The 22157-nt window shown below is 34.1% G+C and overlaps 1 long non-coding RNA gene across 1 annotated transcript; it reads right to left on the bottom strand.

Annotated features, from left to right (window-relative positions):
* Positions 1-660: 660 nt before the first annotated feature.
* On the bottom strand, positions 661-15870 carry LOC148953177 (uncharacterized). The gene is made up of 3 exons (XR_016141626.1): positions 15847-15870; positions 9675-9754; positions 661-1093 (listed from the first exon to the last, which is right to left on the bottom strand). It is a non-coding gene; the product is annotated as an uncharacterized LOC148953177 (long non-coding RNA).
* Positions 15871-22157: the final 6287 nt, after the last annotated feature.

Below are 22157 nucleotides of genomic sequence, written 5' to 3' on the forward strand. Positions count from 1 at the left end.
ATATCTTCAGTAAGATTATATTGCAGATTTTGGGCTCTTTCAAGAGTTATATTATTTAAAAGGTTCCAAGTAGCTAGCAACGTCAATTTTAAGAAATAATTGAAAGAAAAAGTTCAGATTAAAATTCTAAGACAATTTAGAAACAAAATTTCAAATATTTAAGGGGGGAAAAGTAACATTTACCTGTTAGACCGTAGCCATCTATGTCGATCACGGGTTTGCAACTTTCTTTGGTCTGTTTAGACTACCTTCGATTGATTCTTGGTGTGCATCTTATGATAAGACAAATACTTTGTCAATATTTTTTTCTTTCTTAATTCCTTTAAGGGTAACTAAAATATGTCTCCATCTGGTAATTCCTCGATCATAAATAAATGCATCACAATAAGGTAGTTTCACAAATATTTAATAAAAAGTGAGTTACTGATTCTGAAAAGTTGGCAATAGTAAATAGTGGCCAGAGCACCAGCGTCGTCAATTCACGGAAATTCAAGGAGAGAAGGTTTGACGTTTACTCCAGTTTTTTCTCAATAAAAAGTACAATTTTTTTTATCTGGAAGGAATCTGAAGCGGTAGATGCCTCAGGAATCACTAAATACTATCAGTTTTAAATTACCAAATACATCTTTCTACCAGGAAACAAAAAAACCTTTGATCAACTTTCAGACCATAGCAACCCATTTTCTGCTTGTTTCAAAATCATAACCCATCATCTTAAAATCGGGACTGTCAAAATTTTCCTTATAGATTGCAATCCCAGTTTAGTCAACGCCAACAGCCAACATTGCGATTAGATAAAGGAAATTTTTCATCTTAAGATAAGTCTAAAGTCCTTGTTTTTTGTACACTTCCCCTAGTTTTTAAACAAAAATGCAATTTGATTTATTTGATTAAAAAAAAGAAGCAGATTTTAGACATGAAGTTTTATTGTCCGAACATGTGGCTCCCAATTCATGGGTATCAGCTTCAAGTTTACATGGTTCTGCAATGTCAGGAAAAGTAGTCAGAGAAGCATCTTCATGTTTAGGGGACAACAAATGGTCTGAGATGTCAAATAACTCCTCATATTCATTTCGTGGAGCATATTCATGTTCTAAAACAAAATACAAATAAAAGAGATATACAACCACATTTAAGAGTAAGGCTTACAGAACAAATCAGTAAAATATCTTCACTTAGCACCCTTATTTGACAGACTTGCATTTTTTTTCAACTAGCTGAGAACACACACAAAACTTCTGGGTTTAACATTTAATGGAAGGTAAATCATGACGTTTTTCTCACAGTTATGTAGTTTAAAAAAACAGGGTACACAAATTTCAGAACAGGTAAGGATCCTTTAATTTTGTTTATTTACACTAAGAGAGCAATGCTAGTCAGATTTTTCAGGCTTGATATTTCACTTCGATGACGTTATTGAGGATGCTATAAGCGTTACAACCGATGCTAGAAACATAGCTACCGAGGAAGCCATCGAAGTCCAGGAGTCTTGTTGCATACAATGTTCCTAGGCGATAATTCTACCTTTGATTTGATTTGCACCAATATGCAGGCTTTCAATGTCCCATCTGTTCCTTTGCCCCCGTTAGCAGGGATCTACCATCTTTGTCTATTAATGAAGCCTCTCACCAGTTTTAATCATACCTTTTCTGTTACTGAGTTTAAAAACCATAAAAGAACTATGGATTTAGATTGTTTTATCACTTAAACAATACAGGAGAGACTTCGAAATAATTCGATTAGCATATTTCGCATAGCATGCTTCCATCTCTCCCCCCCTCCCTCATATGGTCCTTCCCCTAGGAGTTGAACCCCAAAAACCTTGCCTGATTGTTGATGCGCGATATATAAATCTTTGGACTGAAAAGTGAAATTTCAATCTTGAGGTGCTAAACGACGCCTGTCGTGTCCTTGATTCGAACTATTTTGTGGGTCTCCTAGAAGAAAAGTCGGCCTATGATAATTTACGAATATCCCAGAATTCCAGAAGTTATTTTGGAATTGAGTGGCGAGAAGCATATTTCGTTTTTAATTTTAAACCTTTCGGCTATTCTTTATCAGGTTTCGCGTATCTGGAGGTCGAAAATATGGTTGTTTCTGTATTAAGGAATATAGGGGTATGGACGAGCAGATACGTGAATGACATTATTGTCGGAGGATCTAAGTTTCACGGAGCTAATTCTGCCGTCTCTGCGACCGTTCTAACTGAATTAGGGCACACTTTGTCCGAAAAGTCAGTTCTCCGGCCAACCCAGCAGATGAAAGACTCATAATCGACACGAACATACCTGCCTTAATTATGCCGGAGGAAAAAATTGGGAAGATGTGCAAATTGGTGGAAAACCTATCATTCTCAGAGAGAGTGGATATCAAATCCATTCAAACGTTTATAAGCTACGCTATGTCCCTCAGCGCAGCTTTTCCACATGCTCGGTTGTTTACTTCACGGTGTACGCAATTTTTAGCGAGTATGGAGCGTGAGCAGTCACATTCTAGGGGACTTGATAATGAAACAAAAGAGAAACTGTGATTTTGGTGTTTCCTGCAGGACAGGACAAGGGAATTTTCCCTTGGCATTCGGAAGAGCATATGGCAGTATAAATCCATATTGATGCATCCGATTTTGCTTGGGGAGGTGTTATCAGTTTCCCTGGGTCAGAAGTAGTGAACTTGCGGGGGTTTTGTGAAAATCCTGAAAAAGACAAAAATATTTAGGTAAAAGAAGCATATGCTTTAAACAGGGTCCTTATCTCCAATGGAGCCAGACTAAAAAATCATAGAATAAATGCGTACGTAGACAATTTATCAGTAGTAAATCGTTGGATGAAGGGATCTGAGACTTCACATAGCTCGGAATTGGCGATGAAAGATCTTTTTATACGGTAATGGGTCTCAACATATACCTCAGAATAGACCACATCCCAACACACAAGAACTTAGCAGATCCGGGATCAAGTGGTGTTTCAGACTCTATGCTGTCAACAAATGCTTGGGAAAAAAAATTCAATATTTCTATGGAGGGCACTCGGGTCATACCTTTGACCTGATGGCTCTTGATTCAAACGCCATGACGGACAAAAAAGGGTCAGAAATTGCCTCATTTTAGCCCCTTCCCACAACGGGAATCGGCAGGCATTGATTTTTTTTTTACCCAAAAATTACCTACGGGAAACCTTTATATTTTCCCACCGTTCTGCGTAATTTCAGCAATAATCAAGCATATGAGTAGATACGCAGAAGGGCAGTATACGCTGGTTGTTCAAGGGCTGCCGGTAACTCCTACATGGTGGACCGAAGTTTGTAATCAAACCGAAAGCTGGTTGAAACTGGCCAAAAAAGGGGATATCGAGCCACTTCTCACTCCGTCAAAAAAGAGTTTCGCAGAGAGGGCTTTAAAATCCGATTTGCTTTCCTTCAGGATGCATGCGAGATAAGAGATTAGGTTATGAGTCTATGTTTATTTGTGCTATGAACCATTATGTTCTCCTTGAATCAGTTTTGTATTATTCAATTTAAAAAAAGGTATAAATAAATGAGATATCAAATGAGCTTCTTTAATTGCTCATATATATTTCTAGGACTTCAAGCTGGACATAGAGAAAAGGAGAGTTGAATTGCAGTCAAGTTTAAAAAAATTTAAATATGAAAAACAGAAAGATGCTCTAAAATCGGCTTTAGAGAGATTCATGGTTATTTGGTATCAAGAGGAGGAGACACTAGAGAGGATATCACCCATAGATATCGTACGGTTCTTAATTTCAAAATATAAAATGGGGAAAACTAAAGTACATGAACAAAAATGAAAATTATCAGGAGAGTACGCCCTACGGGACTACTCTTGCTCAGTTGGGCTAAATACAAGTACATTGAGCACACTGACGGGTCAACTATCTTCAATTTTCACTGAAATGGGTATGACAGGACAATACAGCGCACAAACAAATTTAGGAAACCAAGTTCTGTCGTATGAACTGCGACAATATGTAAAAACTTTTTTCAGAGCAAAAAATGCTCTATTGACGGTTCGAAAAGCCATTCCAATGTGAATGGCCAAGTTAAAATGTCTTGCAGAAATTTTAGCAAGGAAAATATTGTCTGAAATTGACTATTATAAGAAATTTATATTAATGCGAAACAAGGCCTTTTACTACTTCAGTTTTTCACAGCAACACGGTTCTCTGACTTGCAAAGACTTCCAACGACGGCAGTCAGAAAAGGCGAGAAAAACTCCTCACTATTTTTGCAGTCCGACGGAAAAACTATCAAACCAGTTGGAAGCCGTGTCCTCCCCACTTCCCCAAACAAGGATTCATTAACCCGTCCAGTTTCCGCACTTGTGTATTATGTAAATTTATCAGGAGATAGGCCAACTTTAACTGTTGCGAAAAGTTAATTGTTCCCGAAAGCTAATATTAGGGGGAATCGGCTTGGAACCATTGACATACGATGACATAAGATTATATATGGTAAACAATTTGAGTGAACTGGGACTGTATGAAGGAGACACACCACACGGCTTAAGATCGGGCGCGGCAATTGAAATAGTGAATGCCGGAGTCCCTCTTGACACAGTTAAGACTTATGTCGGATGGGGCTCAACGAAAATGGTACAATTATAAACAGGAAACTCAAAGCCCCTACAAAAGAGTCAACCTTATGACGTCTGGAATAATGTGAGTATCGGTCCTGCGTTTTGGCAGGGGGAAACACCTGCCACTTTCCCCTGTGTTTTCCAGTGATAACTTATTTATATGTAGAATAGGAATATAGAGAAAAAAACATGTATGAATATGTTAGATGAACCATATTAAATGTTTGAGTAGGTAAGGGATTGGGACTCGGAAGAATAAATAGGTTGTGTTTGGGCTGAGAAGGGATATATAGGATAGAGGAGTGGCCAAGGACTCTGTTCTCCTCCGACGCTTTACCGAAGGGTCTGCGTGGTCCGGGTTCGGAATGTAGAGCTATTTCGAACGTGGAGCAAAGTAGACGCTTCAGTCTGTCCGCGAAACAATGTTGTAGTGGACAAGGAAGGAAACACTCTAGATGGAGGAGCAAAAAAAGAAAGTCAATCAAGGTATCTATGAATGCATCTTGAAGGAAAGGGGGAGGGGACCAGGCCACGCAGAAAATCCCCTTTTACTATAGGATCTGCATCGTTCCTTGTGGACTCTGTTCACATACGACATTTAACCGAGGGGTCTGCGTGGTCCGGGTTAGGAATACATAGCAAGGCATCATTACAGTGAACTCCAAGTGATAGCTGTATGTAAAGCTCCAAGTGATGGGGTATATGTAAATTCTGCTGTACTTTCTTTATGTATAATCGTCTAAAGCAAACCTCTGTTGCTGTTTTCACAGTTGCATCATCTCTTTACGATTATTGAACTAGAAGTAATCATTTTATACGTTGATGCTTGGCTATAATTACTAGACCAAGACATAGGAATTGACGTGTTGGAACCATAATTTGGAAAAGTTAGTTGATATAGTTAAGGTTGTTTTAAGTTCTTTTAGATTATCGTACAAAGTTCAAGTTATATTTCTTTAAAGTTTATGAATGTGATACATACTTAATTTTTTAACAAGCCAACCCATCAAAGTTATTAGTTTTTATTTTTGGGAATATTGGCAATGTGTTTGTATGGACATTTATTTTTTGAGTAGCTAAGGGGTCTTAGGCCGACTTTGTCAAGCTTCTTTTAAAAAATTTATCATTCTCTTATGTTTACCTTTATTTGAATCGACTTGTTTTCTAATATTCTTAGGATGTTCGGCCTCATACTGGCAATAGTCTATGGGCATTTATCAATGATTTTTTTTTGTACAAATCATAACTTGTTATTATTAAATGATCATATCGAAGAAAACTGAAATAGCAGTTCTAGCAATCAATTTGCAACTTATACAGAGTTTTGCCACTTTTGCTTTCACTTACTCTCTTTCTCTGCTTTCTTATCTCCAAGGAAATAAGATGAAGCCAATTGAAACTACCGTCAGAAGTAGTGAAGACAGAAACAAGAACAATTTTCTTAGTTTATTTAAATATCATCAATTTTACATTTCTGATCGTCGATGAGACATTGAAACCAAACAGGACATGAGTAATCCCGTGAGTGTTCAGCATACGACAAGTGAATCGTTTTCAAACGATCATAAACGTTATTGTAATACAAAACATATTCCAGCAAAAAGCCAGCAGATTAAATCGTTTTAGATATCAACAATTAAAATTAAAATAGCTAGCCAACATTCACGAGTTTTAAAGAGTAGAAATGTGGTGTTATTAAAATATAATTACTAAGGTGATAGAGGTTATTAATTATTCGAAAAAAAAAACGGTGCCAAATTATAAATGAAGAGTAATATTTGTCATTTAAATTCAAAAAGTTACTTTTCAAACATTTAGCATTTTTTGGCTGATAGGGAGAATGGCAATCTTGGAGATTAATAGAACTCACTATTGTATTAACCATTGCTGTCTTGTCTAAAACTGGCACTACTTTACTTTTAGAAGTATTTCTAAAAGTAATTTTAGAAGTATTTTAGAGTCACAGTCGCAATCAAGTGAATCAATTAAGTCAAGGTACGAATAGTATTCTTCACAGTCAAAAGCGGTTACAGTCACGATGTGTCACTTTCGTCGTAAGCTATTACACATGCAGTTGTATTTAGTCGCAGTTGCAAGTTGTCAGAGCCGTATGTAGCCACAGTAGCATTCGAGATGCTTTAACATTCGCAGTCGCAAGTAGTTAAAAGTTGTCAAGATCCCAAATAGTGGCAGTCGCAAGTACTCGTAGGCATAACAATTTATTGTCGCTAGTAGTCATAGTCAGAATTAATCACGGTCACAAGTAGCACAGTAGCAAATAGTCTCAGCTGCAAGCAGTCGTAGTCACAGTTGAAATCGCAAGTAGTCTCAATCACAGCCAAAAGTAATCACAGTCACAAGTAGTTACACTCCAAAATAACCAAAGTTAAAAGCAATCTCATTAGCTGATACAAATAGCCTCAGTCATAAGTAGGCTATTCACGCTTGCAAATGATCAATTTTGCACTTGCAAACAGTCATATATACAGACGCAGTAGTAATAGCAATAGTGGCCGTGAAAGTATCAAGTTATTACGCTTAGCACATAATGGACACAGTACAGGTCTAAAGTGGCGGTAGTCAAATTCACAAGAAGTCACACATGCAAGTAGCCCCAAGAAGTCAGCCGTAATTATTCGCAGTTGCATCCAAAGAAATGGTCACAATAGTGGTCTTGGAAGTTTAGCTTCATTTCAAAATAGTGAAAGTTAAAAGTAGTCTTGTTAGCGGATACAAATAGCAATAGTCACCGCCATAAGTAGTCGCATTTATAAGTGGTCCTAAGTAGTCAATTTTGTAGTTGCAAATAGTAATAATTGCAATAGTAGTAGTAGCAATAGTGGCCTTGATAGAATCAAGTTAATACCTTTAGATATACTCCTAAGATATTGCAGATATACCTGTTTGATAACCTTAATGCAAGTTGTGTCCTTTGATTTAGAGTAACCTCCCCCTCAACATTCCATGAAGTTCTGTCTCAGTACCCTTAGCCCTTTCTTGACAAACTAAGTATAATTCTGTATGAAGAATTCTGTATGTAAAGATCAAGCACATTGCGTTATTTAAAAACCTTTTCTCCAAGCTATATGGCTATTTCATTATTTTGACCAGCGTTAAGGGGTTAGAAAAAAGACAAGCAGAACCCTTCGCATTTCAAGCACTGTTCAAACTGAACTGACACTTTTAACTTAGCCATTTCTCAACCCTCTGCCATTTCTGAGATGTTGCTGATGCGCTCTTTCGGAAATCAGCATGAACATAGTGTTTGGATGTTGTACAACATCTCCCTCTATATTTCTTGAAAGTAGTCACAATTAAATGCAGGGCCATTCCTATGGTTGGTGGTGCGAGGGAAGAATTAATTCCAGTACCCCCCCCCCCTCTCCCGGCTCAAATATAAGCAAAAAAGCGATTGAACGGCTCCTTTTGGCTTCAATTTGGTCAAAACGGTTAATTCCCTAGCCACGGCACCTGGACTCTTATTAGATGTAATAGGAGTTGTAAGCAGTCACAGTTACAAATAGTCGCAGTCATAATTGCAACCAGCCATTTTCATTTATAGACTCATTTATTTTATAAACAACTATCGTAGCCGTGGCCGTGACTAAATGGCGCTATTCAGTACATTGCACAAAACTGGTCACTGGCAGTTTAAATAACTGACAAAAAAAGGCACAAATGAATTGCTGTGACGGGTTGTTCGACACTTTGGCGGCACTAGTTGGTTCTTATGGCGGGTGTTGGTGGTAATAGGCGCAGGTGGGGGAAGCAACAAACGGTGTTTCTGGGACGGAAGAAGGGACTGCCCAAAATTGCACATTTTTGTAATTTTTTAGTTTAATGTATTCATTAGCTAACAAATGCTCTTTTTCCTCTGTTTTCACACTCTCGACTTTGGCTTATTATATCTCTTATGCTAGTTGAACATCATTGAATTTGATTTTACACAAGTTAAATTTTTATAGGGCAAGTTTTGTCCAGGCCCACTTTTAAAATTTTGAGTTTCATGCGGTTGTAATTTGTATCAGATACAATTTGTGTAGTATTAATTTTTATGGCAAACTTCCCTGGTTTGGGTTTACTAGAGTTGAGTTTATTGTGTTTGACTTTTTAATTTTCAAGAACAGTATAAATCAAGATAATAATTACTCCAGAATTTTAATATTACAATTGAAAATGGAATTATACAACTGGAATTATAAATATAATAATTCTAGAATTGCCAAGAACAGGGTAAAGTTCCGGTCTAAAGCTATATCAGAAAAAATGCCGCATTATCCATGCTTAGATTCCAAACAGATTGTGTGCTTAATGAGGGATTGGTATACAGGTTTCCAAGAATTTTTCCAAAAAAGATCAAGCCTACAAATTTTTTTAGATTAGATAGTTATGTATATAGAATATTTTTAGGGGGAGGGTAATATTATATTTAGCACATTGGTTTATTATTTCATATCATATTAATATTCTTACACAATTTTGGATTCTGAAGGAGCAACAGCAAAATAGTTTTTCATTTAAAAAGTTGCTGTGATGACTTCCATTTGCTGTCAACAACCTTAGATACTCCTCCGTGGCAAACTGGAATTTAAGCAAAAAAGTCATGAGCCAATGCACAAGCTAAAGCTGTCTTTATTTTATACGTTTTTTCATTTCTGACAGGATTTAGGGAATATGTGAAAAAATTCGGTTTAGAATAATATATTTTGAGGAAATTTACATTAAAGATTCTTTGTGTTATTCTAGTTGACCATACTTTAACATGTTTTAGCAAGGTTTTTTTTATCTCTTCTCTGTAGCTAAAATATAAGTTTTTATAGTTTTGTTCGTTTTATCACTTATTGTAAAGAACTTTGGAAACCATCAAAATACACAATTTTGAAAAACTGTGAGATGAAATTAAGAAACAAGACAAAAGCTGCTCATTTGACAAGAATTCTAGCTCCCGTATAACAGCTTCCACTTTCACAGTATAGTTGTTTTTGTATTTACAAGCAGGAAAAAAAACAAGGGAAAATCATTTTCTAAAGTAAATCAGCTTACCTTTCATTCAATAACAAAAAAACTTAATTGGATAACTTACCAATTTTGACAGTACAAGCCTCAGGAATGGTGATGAGTTCAGCCACATTTGAAAGTAGAGGCAATTCCATAGTAGAATCTCTGAAAAAGAGTTAATGCCCCTTGAGAATCCTTTAATAGCAGTTGTGTGTGTAGATGTACAGCCGTTTTACAAAGGAGAGCAGAAGCACCAAGTCCCTAGATATAAACAATCTGTAATGACTCCTTTGAAGCCCCAAAAAGCTACTTTTATATTAATGCAATTGAAAGCTTAGGCTCAACTCTGTCAGCAGTCAAGAGCATTAGCAATGTGATAATGTTTTCTCCTCGAATACTTTAAAAGAGGAGGGTTCTAAAATAAAATAAAAACCATGCTTCTCATCAAGCTGTATGGCTTGAATTTTTAGGTAAAAATAAACTTTAACAATAAAACTACAGAATACACTTTAATTAGTTTGAAAGTTTGATGAACCAGAAAACTAAAACTTTCAGAATCAGAATAAAAGTTTTAATCAGAGTCCAGGAACATGTTTTGATGCTGATTGCACTGCTTTATGAAAATATTTTAAAAAGAGATATTTTTTTCCTATCTCTGTTCAAACAAATTTCCACAGTAAATTTACAGAATATAAATTTTTAATAGCTTAGAATAGTGACACTTTCCCAATGAAATTCAGTATAAACTAGGACCCATAAAGATATTTTAAGTTTTGCTAAGACTTTGTGCTTACCTTCAAATGCTTAATAAAACTAAATTTAGTCATTATCCAAAGTAGCTGTAATTTTGGCAACACAAAGTATGCATTTTAAGCCTAGTCTTCCGGCTTTCAAGTCACGGGCAAAGAAGTTTCTTTTATCTCGTGAGTGAATTTGGTGTTATGCCCACTCCAGGTTGTCATTCTATTTAAGGTATTTCCCCGATTTAGCTTGCTTTTTTTCTTTTTTCTTTTTTTTCTATCTACTTCTTGTCTTTTCCTCTTTCTCTCTTTTTAACTTTATTCCTTCATCCTATAATTTTCTTGTGTGTTGAGTAGCAAGGTATGAATGTTATTTTAATTAGCTGAGAGTGATAACCTCGCTTGCCCTTTCAAGCTTATTGTCTTTCTTGGCAGGCGAAAGGCGAATAGTGTTTGTTTTCTTTTTTAATAAATGTATCTCTCATATCTCATATCTCAAGGGTTTAAATCAGGCCATTTTTGCTGTAACAATTCTGCAACAATTAATGAGCTAACTATAAAAAAAAATAAAGCAAACAACGTATGTTTGTCAAGCAAGATAATTAACATTGGTTTTCAAATAGTGTCAGGTAAATTTTTACTTTCCAAGCAACTCTTGCATGGTAAGTAAAATTGAAGGAATCTAAAAAAAAATTCTAGCCTAACAAGCCCTGTAGTCTCTATTATTCACTTAAATGGTACAATGTTACCTAAAATACTTTTAAAAAATCCATTATTTAATTTATTCTAGACTGACAATTTATTTAGGACAAAATTATGACTAGGCATAAAATACCTTTGTAGCCATAAAATACTTTGTTAAAAATGCCAATGATGCAGTAGGTTACAGATTTTCACAGTGAGAGAAGGAGGCGAAACCCAAGCTCTTGTTTGCAGTAATTTTGGTTCGTTTCAAATTTGATTTGCATATTCAATTTAAGTTTTGCTTGTTTTAAGATTTATTTATTCATTTATATTAGAAGCTATTGTATGTTTGTTTGCTATGATTGTTTAGTTAATTTCTGTTTGTTTTGGGTTTTATTTATACTTCAAAAGCAAAATATTTTTGTTTGTTTTATGCTTGATTTGCATATTCAATTTAAGCTTTACTGGTTTTAAGATTTATTTATTCATTTATATTAGTACCTGTTGTATGTTTATTAGTACCTGTTGTATGTTATAAGAGTCCATTAAAATGACAAGTGTTATTTACAAGAATAACAATGCTGAGGGTAAGGCAGGTTGTGAGTTCAGCAGTTGGTTCAGTGTTAAGTCAGGAGATAAGCATGGTATTGTCCTTTCCCTGTTCTTATGGATTATTTGGATTGAATTTATCCTTAAGAACATGGCAAAATCTATGGGGAACATTGGTATCAAAAAGGAAATGAGAAGTCTCCAAGAGTTAGATTATGCACTTGATTTGAAAGTACTAGATAAAATGTTGATAAAATGAATTTCAGAATTTTAAAAGTAGTTTTAAGACTCACAGATTCTAGATTAATAGACAATTTAGGCAGACAAACCTTCAGGTTCAGAATTTTATGCTGAATTCAAGTAGATCTATAAAATTTATTTGTGGGCCAAATTTGAAGAGACTCTAATATCTTGCTTCGAGTCACCTGAGCCCACTAGCCAAGCTGTGGCTAGTAGTTTCAACCCTAATATTTTATGCTTTTTGCTAAATTTGGGATTGTTTATATTACTGACCTACGAATAAGGTGACCATACTACTCAATGTCATACTTTTTATGCTCTTTCTAAGCATAATATTTGCTTTGCTTGGAAATTTATATAAACTTATACATTTAAATTATATATTCAATTTAATCAATTTATATATTTAAATTATATCAACTGTGACAAAATATAGACCCAGAAAATATATCAGAAATATTTTTTTCAGGCTGTACATTGGCACAAGGGAACGAGGGGGGGGGGGAGGCAGGGTAAAGTATAATCAAGCTTTAATTGTAACTTTTTAACTACAATTGTTCTGCATATAATGACATAAAAAGTTGTTGTCTTTGATTATTTTATATCAGAACGAAAAAATAGTAAAGAAGAGAGAAACAAGGATTATACAAGAAAGTGAAAAACGTAAACTATAATGCAAATATTTTGGTCAAGACTTCCACTTGACCATCCTCAATGCATGATAATAAAATAAAAATTACTAATAAAAATCCAAGGATAATATAAAAAATCAAACACAATTACGGTAAGTAATTTTTACTTTATTATCATGGACTGAGTATGGTCAAGTGGAGGTCTTGACCAAAATATTTGCACTATAGTCTACGTTTTTCACTGCATTTCGATTTAATCTTAAGGCAACATTTAGTTTTTAAACATAATGGGCAAATGGGAGGGTGGGCGTGGGAGAGGGATTAGTTGCCATCCAATCTCTTTCGACTATTAAAAAGGGCATCAGCCCTTTCTATTTTCAATCGAATAAGCCCCTTTCGAAGCTCCCACGACAACTCATTCGATACGAAGTGTCCTGGTCTAAAAAACAACAACAACAAAAAATATTACAAATCACTTTCGACTATTAAAAAGAGCACTTGCCCTTTGAATTTCAAATCAAATGAGCCCTTTTCTGAAGTTTCTACGACAACGCCTTTTCTAAAACCTTATATGCCCCCAGGGCATAACTTAAAACCCTTGCCCTGAGGGTTGTGGGGGAGTGTCCTCCTTAAAAACATATTTTCTATCTGGAAATCAACTACGCTGAATAAAATGGCTTTCTCACAATTTTGATTGGATGTGTTTTGGAGAACGCTGGGAGTGGGGGGGCTAGTTGCCCTCCAATCACTTTCGACTATTAAAAAGAGCACTAGCCACTCCAATTTCCAATCGAATGAAGCCTTTTTGAAGTTTCTACGACGACTCCTTCGATAAGAAGTGCCTGGGTATGGAGAAAAAAAAAAAAAAAAAACAACACATTGTGTCCACATCGTTCTTTACTTAGGCAGCGCTAGCGCGCTGCCTATGATACACTATTTCGTTTCGCGCTGAAGAAGAGAGGCGTTCGTCCTCTCGAAATATTCGCTTTGTTGTTTTTTTTTTAGTATTTTCATTTGGCGTTTAAAAACCCCATTTTTGCTCGTTTTTCTTTCTTTAGCTTTTAACTGTTCTGCCTTCTTCGTTAGTTTAGATTCTATTTGATTTGCTATGGGTAAACTGAGATGTAATACTGATAACACCTACGATAAATATATTACACCTTCTTTAAAAAATGAAGCTCCAGATTTTATAGCCATATTTAAAAATTTATTTTTTTTAATATAATTTGATGCGTAACGCCTCTAAAAACACTACTAATATCTAAAAAATATCCAAAAAATCATTATAATGGTACATACATACTAACCACGTGACTTTCTTTTGTTTTATTCAATCTTTAAATAAACCACTATTAAAAGCGTTATTTTTGTTGTTGTAACTGTTCCACCACCTGCTGTAACAGGTGTAAAAGGCCTTTCAACCTCATTTTCTGCTTTAAAGGAATCAAGGGATTGGGTTTAATCTTCGTTCCAAAACAAATTAGTAGCTGCACTTCGACTATAGGCATCTGAAAATTCAAATAAATTTTTTACAGTAGTCGTTATACCTACATAATCAATACTTTTAATACATTTTCCATTGGTAATATATTCAGAATTTCTGAACAGTTTACAACCATTATTTTTAAAGTAGCTTCATCATTATTTTGCATATTTGTTCCATCCAATCGTGTTATTTTTACTTTTGCATAAAGATAACTATCACTTGGAAGAATCCAAGATTCCACATTTTTTAAAATGAAATTATAATTTAATTGTTGAGATACATTCACATTGTTTTCACTAGTTTCTGTATATTTATATTTGGTTGTACAATCATCAACAATTGATTTTTCAAATATTTCCCAATAAGGAGCAATAACTTGAATCACTGCCATTTATATACGGAAAAAATTATTAAATAAATTTTAATAGATTTTCAAAGAGTGGATGTGAATCGTTGACTGTCACGAAGGGTGTCAAAAAGAGCATCACCGGGGATGTAGTTTAATATCCTTCCCTAAAATCATTGCATCCAATAAGCCTTTCCTCTGTTCATCAAGATGTTTATTGAAATATCTCTTGTTATCTGAAATTATATCTTTGAAAGATTTCACATTTTAGAGATTTAACTCTCTTTGATTATTATCTATCCAATCTTTTCCATATTCAATCGCTGTTTTTTTAAATAACTTCAGTCGAGGTTTAATCATAATTTTATATATGGGGCGAGCTTCATCTTTTATATTTTTATGGATATCTTGAATAATTGAGACTTTATAATATTTTTAATGAAACTACCAATCCCGCTACTATACTGTCTTGTATACAATATTTTGATCAACATTTATTATAGACAAATTTTATCAAACTTTTTTCAAATCCAAAACATATTCAATATTTTCTCCATTCAGATCAATTAACCTACCTAATTGATCAGTTTTAGTCATTTTTAGCGCGTTTACATATTCGTTTCGATTCATTGGAAGATATTGCCTTTCTATAGGAATCTCACAGAGTAGCGTTTTATTCCCATTCACAATGGAACTATCCACTAATGAGCATTGAACATGTGTATTTTATGAACATTTCTTGTAATATTAGGAATTTAGTGCCTTCATTATCTTTACTACTTAGTTCAACTCCATTTCCAAATCCTAAAATAAAACATAAATCACTACTTAACCGAAATTTATAATTCTCTTACAAACTAATAACACATTTCATTGTAGCTAGATTGGATGATATACTGATTGAGAATCAATCTAGGGATGAATTGAAATAACGAGTTAAGAAATAATTTAAACCCTCTTCATCATACAACCCATTGGGTATAACAACATTTACCCATTCATCCTTATTTTTTTCCTGTAATCAAATGTATTATTTTTAAATTGATCACTAATGTAATACCATGAATGACATAGAGTACATTGGATTAAAGCTATTTCATAATCAGAGCTTCGATCTAACGTGATAGGATTACTTGTATAAGACTGTTCGATTTCACTTTTGTTACTACTAACGATAATCAAAACCATTTATTAGAAAAGTATTCCAATTCATTAAATTCAAATTCTGAGATAGTTGTTTTAAATTGTATTATAGTCATTTTTCTTAACAATTTTATTTTTGAATAATGAATTGAGCAGGTTAATAGCTTCATTTCTTATTTCATCAGGTGTGTTTTCTCCAGATCTGCTACTTAACAGATTATATAGTTTTTCGAGAATATCATTTGCATACATGTAAATCCCAGTTCCCTGTTTAAGACGTATAATACCAAAGTTATCTTTAATAGTCTCAAACCTTCTTATGTAGAATTTTACGAACTGAGACGATTTTCTAATTCGCTTTTTCATCATCGATCCATATTTTCTCATCTTTCCTCAATATCTTTGATTAAGGGTTCTTGATCCATCTATTACCTTACCTTAGATCCACCTGTGCCTCCAGAGGCACCCAGGGCATCAGGAAGGAGCCGCCAATATTCCCGCCGGTTTGTTGCTGCAAGTATGTCCTCCCACTGAGGTTGGATTGATGTGTGCAGGTTACGGAGATCTGTCTGGTACGTTCGACGCAGGGTGTTTCTGGGTCTGCCCCTGCGGCGTGGACCCGATGGCTGCCAATGGAGCGCTGCATTTGGTAGTCGGAGATTGTCCATACGTAGTACATGGCCAAGGTATCTCCATCGGCGGACTCTTATAATATGTGTCACAAGAGGCTGACCAGTCTTGTCACGGATGGATTGGTTTGTTATTCTCTGCTGCCAACGGATGTTGAGAATTCTTCTGAGACATGTGTTTTCGAAAGCAAGTATTCTTAGCTCTTGTTCCTGGTTCCATCCATCTATGGCATCCTTTAAATATTGATAATTTTCTAAATAATACCTAGGCATTTCAAAATAGGATCTCTTAGGGTCATAGACCTTATTGATTTCTCTCAAAAGCTCTTTATCTATTGCAGAATCAACATTAGCAATGAAATTTTTGCTTATTCGGGGGGTAAAATAGCTTGACTTGACCTAGCTTGAAAACCTACTGCGTTGCTTGAACATTGATCCAATCGTTGTAATCGTATTCTTAAATTAGTGTCATTTCCATGTAATTTATCAGTAATCAATTTTGTATTTTTTTTTTCTTCTGCTTGAACGATTGAAGCACCAAACTTTTCAGCATAGTCACAAAATCCAGCTTGCTCTAAGGAACGTTCAGGAACTATATTTCTTTGCATTTCTCTACTTTTCACTATACTCGCTAATAATTTATTCAACTTTATAGGATCCTTATGGGACTTTATAGGATATATAGAATGAAAGTTGTTATTGAATAACTTTTAAGAGTTCTTTTTTCGTTTAAACCACCAATAATGATTTCCCCCGTCTTATCCGACAGTTCACACGTTATAGGCTTGTATAATTCACTGCACCCATTTGAAACACTTTAGTTGTGAAATTGGGTAGGTAGCCTTTATAAAAACACCCTTACTTTTATGAATTCTAATCAAATCACCAACATTGAATTTGTTTAGGGATGGCTTTTGAACTTCAATATCAGGAAATAGATAATTGTACATCTTCTTTTCATTTTGTTGTTAACTAGCTTTTATTGGTCTCATTTTGATGGATCTAAGAAATATTATAATTATCAACGAAAGAGGGTAATACAACTATCCAACGTTTTGTGTTGTTATGAGTAAAATATTTCCATAATTTCTATTTCTTTACCAATTGTGTTAAGTGAGAAATGAAGCTAATGACCTGCTCGATTCATTATTAGAAAATAAAATTATTAAGAAAAATAACTATAATACTATTTATAACAACTATCTCAGAATCTGAATTTTAGGAATAAAAACACTTTTCTAATAAATGGTTTTGATTATCATTGGTAATAACAAAAGTGAAACCGAACAGTCTTATATAAGAAATCCTATCACGTTAGATCGAAGCTCTGATTATGAAATAGCTTTAATCCAATGTACACTATGGTATTTATGGTATAACATTAGTGATCAATTTAAAAATGATACGTTTGATTACAGGGGACAAAATAATGATGAATGGGTAAACGTTGTTATACCCACTGGATTTTATGATGAAGAGTTTAAATTATTTCTTAACTCGTTATTTCAATTCATCCCTAGATCAATTCTCAATCAGTATATCATCAAATCTAGCTACAATAAAATGTGTTATTATTTTGTAAGAGAATTATAAATTTTGGTTTAGTAGTGATTTATGTTTTATTTTAAGATTTGAAAAGGGAGTTGAACTAAGTAGTAAATATAATGAAGGTACTAAAGTTCCTAATATTACAAAAAATGTTGATAAAATAAATATTCACTGCTCATATAGTAGATAATTCCATTGTGAATGGAAATACAACCTTTGATTTGATCAGGAGTTTTGCTCCAAAAACGCAAGCTGGAACGCTTCTCTGTGAGATTCGTATAGAAAGGCAATATCTTCTAATCAATCGAAACGAATATGTAAACGCTCTAAAAATGACTATAACTGATCAATTAGGTTGGTTAATAGTAGTAACCGTATAATGCATTGAAAGCTTACATACATATCTATGCCTTAGGCGTAAGTTTGAATGTAAGCTTTCAATGCATTGTACGGTTACCAGGGTCATTTGCGTACAAACATGTCTACAGGTCTTTAAACTCGATGAACGACGCAATTTCAAAGTTCAACGTCTTTTTTTTTTTAGTTCAAAAAAACCGGTGTCTCTTATTTTTTACACGCCTATTATTTTTTTTTATATAATAAGGGTCAATATTTGATTCTCAGTCAGTTTCGAGTAGTGTATTTTAGATTTATAAATTTTTTAATTAAAAAAAAAAAAATGATAATTATAAACAATTTCTGGTGTGTAAAAAAAAATAGCATTATTAAAAATAAAGTGTAATTAAGTTAAGTAAGAAATTCTTTCCTTACACTAGAAAAGTCCCACGGGAGAAAAGTTAAATTTAAGTGTTTGGGGAGGGGTCGATGGGAGAGAAAAATTGTCTAGAAGTATTATCGTCAGAAATTAAATAAAAAAAAATAAGTCTTTTATAAAATTAAAGTTGGTTAATGATTGTTTGTGACGCACAATCGTCCGCCAGAAATGGGAGGGGGGACGGCGCACCGCGGCGGGACGGGTGCGGGCGTACGGGCCCGGGGGGCGGGGAATTGTAGGCGGGACTAACCTACGAGGACCTATTTGGGCGTAGGGGTTGTTGCCATGGCGGGCTGGATAGTTTTTTTTATTATTTTAAAAATTAAAATAAAAAAAATTAAAAAAAAAAAAACGGTTTTTATAATTAAAGTAAGGAGTAATATTAAAAACAAAAACTAACAGAAATTTATACGTATATTTTGGGAGCTTTCCCCACCTCAATACCCCGCTATCATAATTTCCACCTTCTGTCCCAATTTCTTAGGAACGATTCTTGAAACGCAAGGGCCTTTTAATTGGATTATTATAGTGCGGGGTACTGAAGAGGGAGCAGTTCCCCTTATATACGGAATAGTTTCTGTTCGTTTTGAGTTTTAATATTTCTTCTTACTTTCAGTAGAAAAAATTTGTGTTTTATTTAATATCACTGAGATTTATCGATATAATAGTTATCATTCCTTAATCAGCATCAAATTGTTATTCTTCCTCACTTTAATTTAAAAAATTTTATATAAATTTTTATAATGATCCTTTAACATTTTTTGGTATTTTTTTGAAAAAAAGTGATTAGCTATATTGAAAAAAAAAAAAATGTTTTGCAATAATTTAAATGAATAAAATAAACTGAATTTTTTTAACAAACCTAAAATGAATTTTTTTTTCAAGGAAGTGGACACATTCAATACCCCCCCTTCTGAAAAGAGTGCACGATATAGCGAAGGTGTACTAATGCAAGCTACAATACCTTCAGTTATCAAATTCGCTACTAGAACTACACAAGACCAGCCAATGCCTGCGAATATTTTAATGACAGGGACCTATGACCACCTTGTCAGATACAGCTCATCCTGAAGTAAAGATAATATTGGGTTTTCGTCATTATATTCGTAATCATCTAACACGAAATTTTTGTTTTAAATTAAAAACAAAAAAGGATTTCTAAGTTTTTAATATATATTGTCTAAATCTTTCGTTTTACTTCTAGAACTATTTTTTTTTTCTATCAATATTTTCAAAAAATAATACAAAATATTATCAGGGGAAATTTGTAAGTATATACATATTTTTTTTTTCTACCCCTATTTTCAAAAAATAAGACAAAATTTTCTCAGGGGCATATATTTTTAAAAACTTAAAATTTGTTTTTAAGATATTTAATTTTATTTAATTAACAAAATTATCGATATATATATAAAGTAACGATTTTAATGAATTTATATAACAAAAAAAAAAACCTTAACGCTTAAATTATAAAAAATATTGTTTATATTTAAATTTACATTTTAGAGAAAAAAAAAAAAAATATTTGAAAAAAAAAAACGAAAGTGAAAAAAAATGCACCAATAAAGTTAAAGCGCACTTGTATACTGGTATTTTAGTTACTAATGCATTTGAATACATCCGCTATACTTATCAGATCTATCATCGCCTTTCAATCCGATATGAATTCTAAGTAGGGTCGTACGCAAATTGGACTTTAAAAATAGCATGATGTATATCTTCAATAAGCAATTTACACAGGGAAAAAGGTTTTTTTTGATAATTTCCAAAATATGTCTTCGCGGTAATGTTAAGAAACATAATTTGGGTGAAGCCGTTTTTGATCATTTCATTGAAACACATAGTTGTTTACGAAAAAGAATTTGAGGTTGTTCTATTTGAACAGTGTTGTGAAGTCCAATACCCCATCCCCCTAACTCGAAAGGGTATCGATCCTCCTACATCGAAGGAAGCCCCCGGTTCCCAAGGGTCCTCCCCGGGAGAGGGGGAGGGGAGGGAGGGTTCTAAAAAGGACCATCCAACATTTTAATTGCACTTTAATTGTTGATATGAATGGAGAAAAAAGTTCTTCTCTCTCTTACAAGCATTTATTCAGCCCAGGTCAACTTCAAACAAATCCGTTGGCAAAATACACAGGAAAATAGGGATTATTGAGAAGGTAGCACCATCAACCACCGACATATGGAGTTTATACTTTTAAAAAAAATACAAAGTTCAATATTCGAAACTAGCTTCTGCAGGAGCTTAGGATAGTAGTGGTGACAATTTAGATATAAGGAGCAATTGCCCCCCCCCTATTTTTGAAAAAATACATTTTTGTGGTATTTATATTTTTTAAAAAAATACAAAGTTAAATATTCGAACCTATCTTCAGCAGGAGCTTAGGATAGTAGTGGGGGCAATTGCCTCCCAATTTTTGAAAAAATACATTTTTGTGAAATTTATAATTTTTATATATAGAAATTTCAATATTTTAAGCTAGCTTAAGCAGTAGCTGAGGATAGTAGTGGTGACACTTGAGATATAAGGGGCAATTGCCCCCTATTTAAAAAAAAAAAATACCTTTTTTTGGCATTTATACTTTAAAAAAAATACAAAGTTCAATATTCGATGCTATCTCCAGCAGGAGCTTAGGATAGTAGTGATGACAATTGAGATATAAGGAGCAATTGCCCCCTATTTTTTAAAAAATACCTTTTTGTGGCATTTATAATTTTTAAAGATACAAATTTCAATATTTGAAGCTAGCGTCAGCAGGAGCTTAGGATAGTAGCGGGGGTCAAACACTCGAATTGCAATCATATTTTTAATTTTTTTTTAAAAAAAAAAAATTTTTGGAATAAAAACATTAATTTTTTATAAGAATAAAAATAAATTTTCACTACTAAAAAAAAAAAAAAAAAAATATTTTTTAACATTTTCAGTTTACATTACGAAAGACAAAATACAATTTAACTTTTTTTGTTCTTCTTTTAATTGTTCAGGTGGTGGTGTTGGTAGTGTTACAATTACTATGAGAAATTGACAAAGTTTATTAACTATAAAAAAATTTACATAAAAAATAAAACTTTTTTTTTCTACAGATTAAAAATATATCACCACCACCAGCGACAACATTGAGTGATGAAGCAACTATATTTACAGGACCAATTCTCTCACCACCAGCAGAGTCCGCTGATGAACCACGACTGGTCCTCGATACGCTGTAGTGTGACAGTTGCGTCCATCACGAGGTTTTTGGTGACATGGCCAGCCTTGAGGACTGAAGCTGTAATATTGACATGGTTTAGGACCCAGAGTGGGCGGATAATTTCATGCGCGAATATTTAGATGATGATGTTACAAGTAAATCTGAACCGGGTCCTCATAACGAAATTAGATCAGAGGACAATACAGGCTGGCTTGACCAATTGTCCCCAAACACATTGGAATATGTGCTGGGGGACCTCATGCCACACCCCCCCAATCTGATTGAACAGACTGGGAGTGGTGTTATCGACAATTCTCTGTCACCCGCCACCACTCCACTTAATGCTATAGATAGAAGTAGTAGTAATACAACAGCAACAGTATCCCCTCTTCCGGATTTTTTTTCTCCAACTCTGCCTTGCATCACACATTGGTCTACAGCGCCAAATTCGGTGACCCTTTCAACTCTCTAGTGTCGGGGGATATAATAACAGATCCCCTGGCCATTACACATTCATATACTGATAAGATTCGAGCCATTCTTGAAGAACACATGGGGGTGTGGGGAGTGGGGGTCAGTTTAAAAGCATCAATAGCACTAAAAATA

Source organism: Artemia sp. Qi Xiang Cuo, chromosome 4 (assembly GCF_049724085.1).
Source record: "Artemia sp. Qi Xiang Cuo chromosome 4, ASM4972408v1, whole genome shotgun sequence".
NCBI classification, from domain to species: domain Eukaryota; kingdom Metazoa; phylum Arthropoda; class Branchiopoda; order Anostraca; family Artemiidae; genus Artemia; species Artemia sp. Qi Xiang Cuo.